At 39.4% G+C, this 13,123-nt stretch overlaps 1 protein-coding gene across 5 annotated transcripts in view; it reads right to left on the bottom strand.

Moving 5' to 3' along the window:
* Positions 1-13,123, bottom strand: part of CALD1 (caldesmon 1) — a 270,067-nt gene that overhangs the window by 117,563 nt on the left and 139,381 nt on the right. For all 5 annotated transcript variants that reach the window (XM_082498625.1, XM_082498624.1, XM_082498623.1 and 2 more), the window contains one exon: positions 6,802-6,895. The gene's annotated coding sequence lies outside the window, so the exon portion shown is untranslated. The remainder of the gene's footprint in view (positions 1-6,801; positions 6,896-13,123) is intronic.

Here is a 13,123-nt window from a genome sequence, read left to right as displayed (position 1 = left end):
GTGGCCTTGGGCAACCTGGTCTAGTGGGAGGTGTCCCTGCCTATGGCAGGGGGGTTGGAACTCGATGATCTTCAAGGTCCTTTCCTAAACCATTCTATGATTCTATCATTCTATGAAATATCATGTATGGACCTTCGTTGACATACCACTCTATACAGTCATGAAAACAAGATGTTGTCTAGTCACTTAAACTATCATGGTAAAACATTTTAAATAAATGCTTCACATAATTTCAGAAGCAGATGCTAGGTAGTAAAATTGCATGTTTGCACCAGAAATGGCCAAGACCTATTTATTAGTGCCTGGAATTTTCTATTTTGTGCTTTACATTGTCACCAGCAATGCATGAAAAACAGAACAGCTATTACATCCTAAACTTTCTTTTTGAAATGTATTTACTTTTTAAATTTACTCCAAGAAATTTATGAGTAGCAGTTACTATTTTTCAACACTCTTAACTCTGCCCTTCACTCATATGCCTGCTACAATTCTATGTCCACTTTTTTTTTCTGCATCTTCAGTAGGATTTGGGTTTGTCTGCTCTACCATCTCACATAGAGGCTTATACAGAGGCTTCTCTACTCCATGTAGAAAGATATGCAGGACTCGTGATAATTTCTGCCGTGGCCAAAATATCAAGTCGTTCTAACTTCCACCTGTCTGAAATAGGAGTTATGCTCTGCAGAGAAGTTTCCCACTTTCACCTTAGCAGTAGCATCCTTCTTTTGTGGAGTACCACTTAAAATCTGGAAGAAGCAATACCTATCACGCTGCTCAGTCTTAAAGCTACTGCATAGTCCCTTAAAAAAAAAAAATCCAGTTCTGAAAGTGATCTCTTTTGAGATGCTTTGTCAGTGTAGCATCAATACTGACAACCAGTAATCTACAAAAGTTTATAAAATATTCAGCCTAAATTTTGCTTCTCGTAGTAGTTCTAGCCTAAACGTTGTTCATCACAGTACTCCTAGTTGGACACTAGTATACTAATAACAACTCCATTCTTAATATTGCCCCTTTCTTGATTGATTCAAATGGAGTATGTCTGTTATCTGTAGTAATAAACTTTGAAATCTTACTGGCTCTTAGTCAAGTGGCAGAAGTAAGATTAATTTGATTGCTTAATAAATCACATTGTTTCAGTTTAGTTACATGCTACAGCCAACTTTACGTTGCCTGAGGTGGTCAGGGGATATGTTAAGATCATACAGATACACAGCAGGGACACAGATGCGTAGAGTGATGTAAAGTCACCCAAACAGCTTTGCTCAGAGCCACTTCAGTTTATGAGCAGGCTTTATGAGCTCTGGTAACAAGGCAACCCCCCCAGCTGCTTCCACACAAGGTTCCTCAGGTGCATCAGCTCTGTGTTTCCATCCCCTAGGCCCCTGGCACCTTCCTCACTCAGGCATTGGATGTGGTAGGGAAGCTGCGCACAGCCACCTAGCACCAGAAACGAGTCAAGACCCAAGATATGACTGCAGACAGCTGGCTCTGGTGTCCCTGCACATGTGTCAGGACTCATCCGCTGCCTCAATAAACTATAATCAGTTAAAGTTGATTGTTAGTTTGTTAAAGACTATGTGGACTTAGTTTGTATGAGGAAAAAAAAAAACAAACAAACCTGAAAATTCTGGTAAGTAAAAATAACTAGAGGGAATCAATTAATAAAAGTAATTAATGAAATTACATTTTACTTTGAGATTTGTGATTTCTTTTTTGCAGACTTTTCTCAGGTTTTGCTGTTCAGTATTTTCTTTGTACTTGTAAGGAAAATACCACCTAGATTATTCTCAGTTTTAACACAAGGCAAAAACATGACAGAGATTTGTCTTTAAGTGATAAACCTAGTGAAAATAGAACACTTATGATAACCCTGTCTTTGAAAACCATCAGTAAAAAGCCCCCCGAGCTCCACGAACATGTTGCAGACTGCACATGTCACATAACTAAGGACTATGATTTTTTTGCCTGAGGCTCCCACATTTAACAAAGGGAAACACGGCTTCCAACAAAAGATGCTATTCTAGTTATGTGCCCTTTTACCCTGTCAGAGAAACAGCTGGTATCATAAAGTCACAGCTAATTTGTATCATGTCTGCTCTAACAGTCAGATTCAGTTTGTATCAAACTTTCAAAGTTGGACTTAATACCAGTTGATGGATGACAGCTTTTCTTGCCTCCCCCTTCTCAAAACATATTTAAACATTGCCTCCCACATAAAAAACCACCCAATATTCAAAATGCAAATGGAATCTTTAACATGTTTGACATAACCAGAATATATGAAAATGTTTAAAACTAGTAAAAATTACACCAGCAAAGTTCTGTGACAAATAAATAGTGCTTTAAGACAGACATGTGGGTACCAAGTGTAATGGAAAAGAATTTTCTCTTAAAAGAAAAAAAAAAAAGCACAACTCGCTTGCCTTAGGTAATCTCTCGCAGTTTGGGGTATCTGTTCTCCTAAAAAAAAATTCAGTCTGCCTGAAGAGACTTTAAGGGCTTTTTCAAGGTCAGCGCTCAACAATTTAGGAAAGGCCAATTTCACTTTTTTTTTTTTAGGGACCTGTTTCTCATTTATGCTATTAAATGTCATCTACTCTCATTTTAAGATCCCTGAAGCAGAATGCCTGAACTGTGTAAAGGGGCTTTAGTGAAAGTGAGTCAAGCCAAAGACTTAACAGCTCCAAACCTTCAGTGCTTGTGTGAGAAAAAGCTGCAAAGATCAGGCTCTTCTTGGAAAACAGGCAAGGAGGAACTTCCAGAGACTGGGAGTTCAAGCTCAGTTCAGAAAAACATCTACCAGTGCTGCTGCACTTCTGAGGCTACCCTCCACAGCACCTGAGTCTACAACATTAGCTGGAGACAAGATATTCTTTTGAGATTTCACCTACTTCCATCTTCTGGATAATCTAGAAGTATTTCACCAAGGATCTTTCATCCCACGCTCTGAAAGCATTGCTGAAATGTATGCAAGGAAAATCTCACAACATCCTGGGAAGTAGGGAGTTTTTTGTTTGGTTTTTTTTTTTGTTTTTTTTTTTTTAATGCTGCACAGCATAATGATTATCAGGGCTCTGAACAACTGCCCTATATATCAGAATGAGATTGGTCTGGTCTGTAAATTTAAGCACTCCAAGTGAAACACATCCCTGGGAAGTTCAAAGCAGCAGTATCAGTAATGCAGTTTAAAGTGACAGGAGAGCTTATTCTGATGTAGCTGAGAAAGAGCAGTTGTCAATGAAGACTGAAGAAACCCAGCTCCCAGCCTATCTTTCCCTCAGTGCACGCATTTCCTGCCTTAGGAGGTTAATACTGCGCAGAAGGCAGTAAGATACAGCTTCTGCTGTGCCTAAACTGTGCTTGGCACTGCTCTCTGAAGGACTCCTCGCCAGCCACCAGAGCCAAAGCGCAGTATGCTCCTGCCACATCCTCTCCAGCGAGCTATATCTGCTCTCTACCTACTGGGAAGATGCAGATAATCAACTCCACTCCCTTCACTCCGAGCACAGCAGTGGCTCTGCCCCTACATATGATCCTTGTGCTTATTCAGATTTTTTTTTTTTTTCAAATGTTCTTAAACCTCTGTCTGGCAAGGCATGGTTTATTAGAAGCAGATTTCTCTTCAGCTACTCAATGTGTCAGTTTTACAATTCCCAGGTGGTGTAATTCCTGGAAAATAATAATAATAATAAAAAATGTTCTTAATGCAATATTTTGGATGAATCGCAGCAGGTTTACTTGTTTTGGTTCACCCTCAAATGAAGCGTAACTTTAGATAAAGGATGCTCTGGTTTTCTTTGTTTCAGCAGCCTACTAGCTCCAAATTTCTTTCAAACAATAAGACTCTTCTAGAAAACAATGCCCACCAGTTGGGCTCAGCAGCTCTCGCATTTTCATAGGATTGCAAATTGCATCAGGAATAATGACACTTACTTCCTGAGCTTGATCCACTGGTATTAAACTAGACTCTCAACAGCTGGCTTGAACAGGAATGCAGCACAAAACAAAACCAACCAGGTTCTCATCTCTCACAAAAGAACTTATACCAAAAATTGCTCTGGTTGCACGTAGAGGTTGCCTGAAGTCCCAGAAGCTACAGGGAAACACAGGTAAGATGGGGACAGGTGAGAGAAGGAAGACCCTACACTCCTCTCAGTATAATTCATCACAATAAAGCCATGTAAAAATAAGTCTTCAGAGACTCTAGGAAAAAATTAGGAAGAAATAGGAAGAAATTCTTCACTGTCAGGGTGTTCCGACTCTTTACATTAGAACAGGTTTCCCAGAGAAGTTGTGGATGCCCCGTCCCTGGAGATGTTCAAGGCCAAGTTGGATGGGTCTTTCTAGTGGAAAGTGTCCCTGCCCATGGCAGGAGGGTTGGAACTTGATGATCTTTAAGGTCCCTTCCAATCTAAACCATACTATGACTTTAAGGGATTAAAAGAAAAGTGACTCTAGTGAAATGCTTTCAGTATTGAATATTTAAGAGAAAATGTGACCAAAACGTTTGCTACACAATATTTCCTAATAGCAAACATCTTGACTTTTAACAAAATGTGCATTTCCAAGGAAGATAAAAACCAGTCATCACTAGCCAGTGACTTTGAGCCTTAACCTTATAGGGTATCACTTTTTTTTTTAAAGTAATTTATAGCAGCATGTCTCAGATTGTCTTCCAATGTCAGATTTGGCCATATTCAAGAACTAACAGAAGAGTTAGAAGACTATCATGTTAATACTAAACTATATTATTGCTTTTTATACTCAGATAGAGAGATGTGCCTTGTTTCCAGTACTTTATGGAGATAATGCTTGTTTTTTCCTTTCCAAATGAGTGTATTGGTCCACACCATTTGCTTTAATGATTTTTTTTAAAGGCAACTAATGGCATTTTTCATGGTATTTTCACTAATGTCCCCTAAAGACCATCCTCCTATTCAGCCAGCTTTCCAGTGTAAAAGCAGAGGTTGTATGTGGAAGGTATTATCAGGCTTTGCCTTTCCTTCCTCACGACATAATTCTTCCACCACTTTGACAAGTGCTACGCAAGCACCATGGAGACCTTCAGCATGAGACAGATGACACTCACCTTCCATCTCACACTTAGAGTAGACGAATGAGTTACTGAGGGACAGATTTGCAGATGTAATTTATGCACCAAAATAAGGCACTAGCACCGGCTCAAAAAATACACTGAAACACTTAGTTTTGAGGAACTGAAGTGACTTGTTCCATCACTGGAGTCTGCATGCTCAGACATGTCTACAAGTACAACTCCAGTTGCTGAGCTATCAGAAAAACTCTGGAGGGCACTCACTGCTCTCTTTGAATATCATATCCTAAGCACAGGGAGAGAGCACTTGCATTTCAATCCCCTTTGCTTTTGGATAGTATGGCCTCACTCTCCTTGTGTCAATTTTTTAAGGAATTTAGGTACCTCATAAAAGCATCACCCAAGGAATCACACGGGAACTTAAATTCCGTGATCTCACTGGAATAAGTGTGCCATGGGAAATTTTAGACTATTTAGGCAGATTCTGAATCAGAAGGAAATCCTAATTTTGAAATATCAGAATGTCCTGCAAACTGGAAATCGCAGAATGGATCTGGCTTCAGTCCTAAATACTTCCCATACAAAGCTTCAAAAGTAATGCAGAGCTCTGAAACAGCAACCAGGGCAGAGAACAGCCTGCAACAATTATCAGCCCATTCAGCACTTGCACAAACCTTCTCAGAAGTGTTGGCAAAGTTAAATTTGCTTCCCCAAGGACGATGACAAAAACAGCCAAAACGGGCTCAGACCCAGCATTCCTGATGTGGGGGAGAAGGCTGCCAGAGATGAAAGGCAATGCAACCAGTGTTCAGCCTGCCGCCATGTCTCTCTCCTCCTCCACACTGCTCTTACCAAAAAGACGGGGAATGGAGCATGAGTACAGAAGAGCTCCAGGCACATGGAGAACACGGTCACTCATCAGTGAGAATAAGCAGCTCACTATACCCTAATTTAACTGAAGATGAAGATATCTAAGGGAGTTGCCTTGACCCTGGTGCAATATTTCTGACCCCATCGGTCTGCTGTCATAGGCACCGCTTAAACTTAGAGCCAGTTCTCGGTTTGTCTCCAGTCTGGAATTTCCGTATATTGAGGAGCTGAAGTTTATACACATTATAAACACTTCCTTTAAATGGTTTGTGAGCTCTCACTTGTTCTGGCAGTGAAAGAACAATGTTTATTAAAAATGTCTAAGTCTTACACATTGCAAATAGTCAGCAAACATGGTTACTTGGACTTTCACAGACTCCTCAGAGCATGCTTGCTCTAAAAAGTACAGAAGACATAACAGGACATTAACACCACCTGTGCATGATCTTAACACAAGCAAATATAATTTAAGACTCTCATTGCAAGCAAAAATCTTGCTGAAATCCAGTGGAGAAATAAATATAGCTATTAAAAGAATGACCATACACCCACAAAATCATTACTGTAAAATTCAAGGATTTTGATTTGAACATAGAATTCAAGATAAAATCCTTTAATCTAATATCAGTTCTGAAGAACATAATCTCTTGTGACAGTAGTCCCAGAGGGATAGTAGTCAAGGGTCTGACTGCAGGGCTGTCCACTGATTTTCAGGGAGATTTGGATCAATCCCCAAAGAAGCAAGCAAGCACACAGGCAAAAAAAAAAATCCAGTATAAAAGCTTCAATACAAAAAAAAAAAAAATTATATACAGAAGAACCTTCTGAATACCACAGTCAAGGAAATCTGAGGTAACTACTTTGAACATACTCACAGGAAGGCAAGCAGAGGAAATGGCCTGAGATTTTCAGTAACAAACCAGCTGCTGCTGAATTCAAAATGTTGACTCCAGAAAATAGAGGTGATCACTACAGAAATAAAAAATAAAGAACATGGTTTAGTAATGGCATAATTATTGTGCACTCTTCATTTTTCTTTGGTAGTCTTCTTTAACAACACCCCTACAAAGGTTTTTTCAAGTATGGAATAAAACAGAAAAAATTTGCAAGAGATGGACAAAACCCACTATCAACACCTCTATAAATTAGCGTTTGACAAAGCAGACTTTGATTTCCCAAAAATCTCTTGAAGTCACTCACTAAAACCTCTTTAAGAAGCGAAGCTGATACAGGCTAACTGAACATTCTCTTGTGATTAGTGAAAGACAAAGCAAAGCATCAGGCTAGCAGTGAGTTTTCACAACAGAGCAAGGTTTCCAGCATACCTGCCTAAGTATCTATGCTGAGACCTGCAGTATTCAACATATTCATAAAAGCACCCTGCAAAAGCAGATGAACAGTGAGAAGACAGTCTGTAGATGATACAAAACTTTTCATTGTAATAAAATACAAAGTCAATACAAAGAGCTGGGGAAAGACTTAATAGTCATTAATTTCTATGGGAAAATTGAATTCAGTGTTCATAAATAAAGGTACAGGGGAAAACCTCTTATATTTTTATACACACAGTGATCAATTCTAAATGAGCCAATAACATTCAAGAAAGACATATCTTGGAGTTTGAGGAAGAGCTCTTTGAAAATATTAGCTGACTAGCCAGCAGTTGTCAAAAGGCAAGTTAACAATCATTAGGAAAGATCTTCGTTCTATCTAGGTCACACATATAAATATATGGTATATATATGTTTTCAGTTTTGCATGAAGTTCTGGTTACCCTTTCTCAAGACGACCCACAGGAAGGGAGAACAATAATGATCACAACTATAGCACAGTTCCCATCTAGGAGGCTATCTAGAGTATGACTCTTCCATTGGAAAAAGACATATGGTTGAGGCAGGATATAAGAAAGGTTCCGAATGTTTTTTAAGCAGTAAATGTTGTTTATTGTCATACATGAACTATGATTCAAGAAGGAATCAAAAATAAATAAATCACTGAGGATGGTTTCATCAGCTAGGAGATATGATAGTCTGGATGTGATTTCTAGGTTAGAAGGTCCCACAACCATCTGTTTTCTTTTGCTGTAAGTGACTGTCTCAGAGAGAGGATACTAACATCGATGGACCCCTGCTCTGACCTGGCATGACAACAATTCTATAAATGTCAATTCAGAGGGCAGAACAAATGAGCTGCCTCTCTTATACAAGGACAGTACAACAATTTGCGGGTGATCTAGTGATCTGTTAGAAACTCAAAATGGATACGAGGAAATACAGTAAGAACGAGCTTCATTGAAATGGGGTATTTTTTTCCTGAAGACTCACTTTGCATTCAGCTAGCACTTTGTACATACAGACCCACCACAGTAAAAATAAAACTGTAAGCTTTCTTCAGAAAGCCTTGCATGGTCCATTCTCTTTAGACCCAAGTACCTTCATACAGAACATCCCGGTGGCAATAGAGGATCTTTTAAAATCACTGCAGGCTATTTTCAGTAATTGAGAATCAGAGCATGGGGCCATTATTTGTATTAATTTCTGGTTATTCACTGGAAACTCACAGACTTTTGAAGACTCCAGCTGTAAATGACCATTCAGCAATTTAAGAAATGGTTTTACAGAATGGTCTCAGAGATTTATAGACACCTGTGAATTATATTATTGAAACTTCGGAGTCGTCAAAGTCAGTGTTTTTATTCATTCCATTAGAAGTTTCAGTATTAGATTCAAAAGAGATCTGAATCTCCTTTTGATGCTTAGATGCTTGATTTCATAGCAGAAGAAGGCAATATAAGACAACATCCCAAATCATCAAGGTCTGAAAAGACGAACCAAGAACTTCAAACTGATCTTCCTCTCGCTGGTTACTCCTGCTTACAGTGAGAGCAGACTGTGCTCCCTCAGTCCACAGAGCTCCAACTCATGAATAAGTCCTTCCAGCTTGCTAAATTCATTCAAACTTTTTCACTAACCTGAAAGGTTTACTTTGCCCATTTCTTTTCTCTAGAGTGCCCCACGACTCTCAGCAAGCATAACTTCATGACATTCAGACCACACATTAGGAAGATCCTGGGTCTAAGAGTCTTTTTCTGCTTCAGATCATTTGCTCTCTTTCAATCTCTTCAAGATTTTTTTTAAAAATTGAAACAACCCCAAAAGGTTTTTCCTTTTCTTTTCCAGTCACAAAGCCTCTTCTGCTATTCTCCTTGTATTTGCTCTGTTCTAAAGCAACATTTTTCTGAATTGAGCTCAACATAATTTGTAATATCAATAAAATGACTGAAACATGCACTCTCACTATTTGTTATCCAAAAGAACCTCTATCACACCACAATTCCATTGTGAGCTGACTATGAAGGGCTCAGAACAATTTAACAAACAGGAAATTTCCATACAACTTAAGCATGAAGGAAGTTCAGGTCCAGGTCGAAAAATCAAACTTCATAAATCTAAACCCTCCAATCCAAGAAACATCACCAGGGTTTGGACACATTTGGGGCTGTAATCTTCAGTGGTAAAATTGGCACAATTTTTACTGATTCTTCAGTCCTTCAAATTCCCCTGACCACAAATATTGGGTTCATGTTCTGCTCTCATTCACACAATGGCATTAACAGCATTGCAGACCCAGGCACACACCCAGCACTGTTCATTCAAGCACACAGTGGAACCCAACTCCCAGCTAACATAGGTGCTAGATTCTCAGCTAACGTATGTCCGTATCCATTAAATGCAATTTTAATAACAGAAATGCTTTTATCAGAAGTTCTTGAAAATGCTTTTATTGGAAGTGCTTTGTGGCTTAAGAAATGAGAAAGCTGTTACTATCTTGATTATGGAAACTAGGGAAACCAAAGCACATCTAAGGTCATCCAGAAGTTGACCTGTGACATTTAAAAGTGTTTTTATGAGTAAGAGTACATGCATGCAAACACACACAAAAAAAGTACAGTTTCACTCCCCTCTACTCTGTTAATGAATTTGGTTCCATTACAGCAGGTAGCTTTGAATGGAAATAAAGTTGTGGAGCCCAGTTACCCAAACTATGTGCTGCGAGTGCTTCATTTCATCCAATAGGTCAAGAGCTAGGGCTATGATAGGATTCCGATCTCATCTCTTCTTGCAGGCATTTTAACCTTCCCAAAGAACACTCTGGCACTAGGGTGTTCTTCCACATCCTTTCCTCCCAGTGCTTGTGCTAAGAATATAAGAGGAACTATAACACATTAGAGTAAATGTTCAACTATCTCCATATTCTCCATATCCCATCTCTGATAATGGACAATATCAGATGTTTAGGGTAGAACATGAGAACAGGGAAAGCATATAATGATGTTTCCCACAAATACTCTTCTGGCCTACAACAGCTTGTGACTTCCAGAATGCCTGAGTCAAAGGTGGAATCTGTGTATTTACTGATCTCCATGGCAGCCTTTTTCCATTATTATTTCCAGTAGCTGCCAACACTTAGCAAAATCCCATGACAGAGAGTCCCACAACTTAATTATGTGCTATGTGAAGATATAGTTCACTTTGGACGAGTAATTAAACCCTCAGACTGACACTAGGACTCAACTATGCCACTTCCCAGCTGAAGGCTTGCTCATCTAATGCTTGGTTAGGTGTGGTATGCACATAGGAAGTATTCCTCATTGCATCACTTATAATGGAGCAATCCCAAATTACCCAACAGCAAGGTGGTTAAGAAGCTGTTTTGGAAATAGCACACCTCGGTTTCAGTCCCAATTACATATTTAACCATTTAGGAAAGTGAAATAACACCAGTACAAGAGAGTGGGAGCACTATACAGAATATTTGGAGAGTGCACTTAAGAGTTCTTTTGGACAAAGGAGGTAACGCAGTTTGTCTACTGGGTTCTGAGTTAGTAATCCATTAGATATAAAAAAGATTCCTCCTCCAATCTTTAAAAATAGCAAATCATTTCACAGAACCGCAGAACAGTTCAGGTTGGAAGGCACCTCTAGAGATCATCTAGTCCAATTTCCTGCTCAAAGCAGGCTGTCCAGGATCATGCCCAGCAGGGGTTCGAATATCTCCAAGGATGGAGACTGTTGATCACTTACAGTAATGAAGTTTTTCCCTATGGTTAAATGGAATTTTCTGGTTTTCAATATGTATCATTTTCCTCATATCCTTTCACTGGGTACCATTGAGAAGAGTCTGGCTCTCTCTTTTTTGTCATCATCTGACCTCCCACAGTCAGAGTCACAGCATGTGACAGCCATAGAGCGGTTGTTAAATTTGAATCTCATTCCATCTACAGCTAGGAATTTTTATCCATAGATTTCAGTATTGGCTCTTGTGCAAATTATTTTTTCCCCTCGAGTTCTGAAAATGAGAGCAGGAAACCATCTTTTTAAAAAATGATCTAGGTGAGTATTTCTTTGTTTACCCATTTCACCCAGATCTCCTTTTATCCTTTTGATTTTTATGTCAGGATAGCTTATTTACTTATGAAGACTTAACAGAGCAAGCACTTAAATAAAACTTTTCAACTTTTCTTCAGATGTGCTACGTGCACAAAGAAGGCTTTTCACTACAATGTTTAGCAAACAAGTGTTGCCAGCAGAACAGGGGAACAGGAAGCCTCCAACTCACCCATTACTATCTAAACAGGTATCCAAGGAATTTGTTTTCCAGGATAACCTAAAAAGAGGAGGTGTGTTGTCTCCTGCGAACTGCTCACCTAACCACTTATGAGCAGCTTATCAGTACAAAACATCGGCATTCAAAGTAAATAAAAACACCTATTAAACTCTCATGCAGCAATACATTTAAGTTAGAGATTAATTTAAAAACAACATAGTCAAAGCCCAATAACTTCAGTCAAAGCACACATGTACGTGCTCTGCTGAACATTTTGCTGACAGTTTGCTGTACCTGAGCTCTACTTCCCAGAGGGCTGCAGCCATCTCCTAGTTATCGATTTTTCTGTCAGCGTTAGGACTGTCAGTATTAGGACCCCAGTAGTACCACTAAGCCCCAGCTTTCTGAGTGCTACACAAAGAGTAGGACAAAAAGGTAGTTCTTACTCCCAAAGTATTTATTATACAGGTACAAGAAGGATGAAGCTACACATTAGAAACTTCTGATCTAATAGCTACTCTCAATGAACTTAATATAACATTATGTTATATATGTTACTATATTAGTAAAGGAAGGGTTTAGAGTTCAAGTGCCATCTTAAACTCAGCTGAAGAATGACCATTAAGGCACAGCCCACAGGTCTTCTAGGAATTACTTTCATCTTTCAAACACGTAGCTACATGTATATACCATTGTTAGATTTCGAAGTTATAAGGCCCTCAGACTGTTATAGCTTCATCTTTCTGTGGCCTCATCTGAAGAGTATTTCAGTGATGCAGAAAAGTATCAATAAGTAGAGATTCGTAGGGAGAATGTGAGCTCTAGGAAAAAGTTTCCCACCTCATCATATTATCTGGTTGAACCACACAGGCTGCATTATATACAGGACTGATAGTCCTGATTGTCCAGATGTGTTCAGGGTTTGAAGGTAAAGAGTCAGGGAGAGGAAAATCAGCAGTGCTTCTTCCAGCCCAGCTGCAGAATATATTGGAGGTCTGAAGAGCAGAAAGGAAAGAAATTCTTCTCCAACATCCACCCACCCTTTGCAGTTCAATTTCTTGGGGGACCACTGAACCTCAGTTTCAATCGACTCCCAATGCCATGTAGCAGTACACAGAATGGTTCTTCAGAGCAGGACTCGGGGGCACCCTGAGCACACCCCATCCCATGTACTAAGCTGCTCAACAAACGTTCTTAATTACAAATTTGAATCAGAGCTTGTAATCGTGATTGGTCTTTAAAATCATGCCAGACAGCCATACACGTTAGGGGAGAAAGTCTGTGAAGGAAAAAGATCTGTATTTTCCCTTCAGCCAAGCTGCTAATATTATTTTACACAGCAACACATCTGACCTAAAAAGTTTCAGAAAATGGCATATTTCTTCTCCACCATCTTAAAATGCCAGTTATCCTTACACTGACCTGAGCAGTAGAGCACCCTCATGCTTTGGAGAACAGTCACTCCTCTCACACACAGTGATGCTCCCTCAATAGAAGTGAACATCTTTTGGATGTGACTACCCTACATGCAGGCTTTCATTCTGTATGTCTTGGCATGAGACAGAAAAGAAAGAGAACTGCTTCCTGAGG

Source organism: Vanellus vanellus, assembly GCF_965231255.1.
Source record: "Vanellus vanellus genome assembly, chromosome: 1".
NCBI classification, from domain to species: Eukaryota; Metazoa; Chordata; class Aves; order Charadriiformes; family Charadriidae; genus Vanellus; species Vanellus vanellus.
The sequence above is the reverse complement of the archived record's forward strand: the minus strand, read 5'-3'. Positions and strand labels throughout refer to the sequence as shown.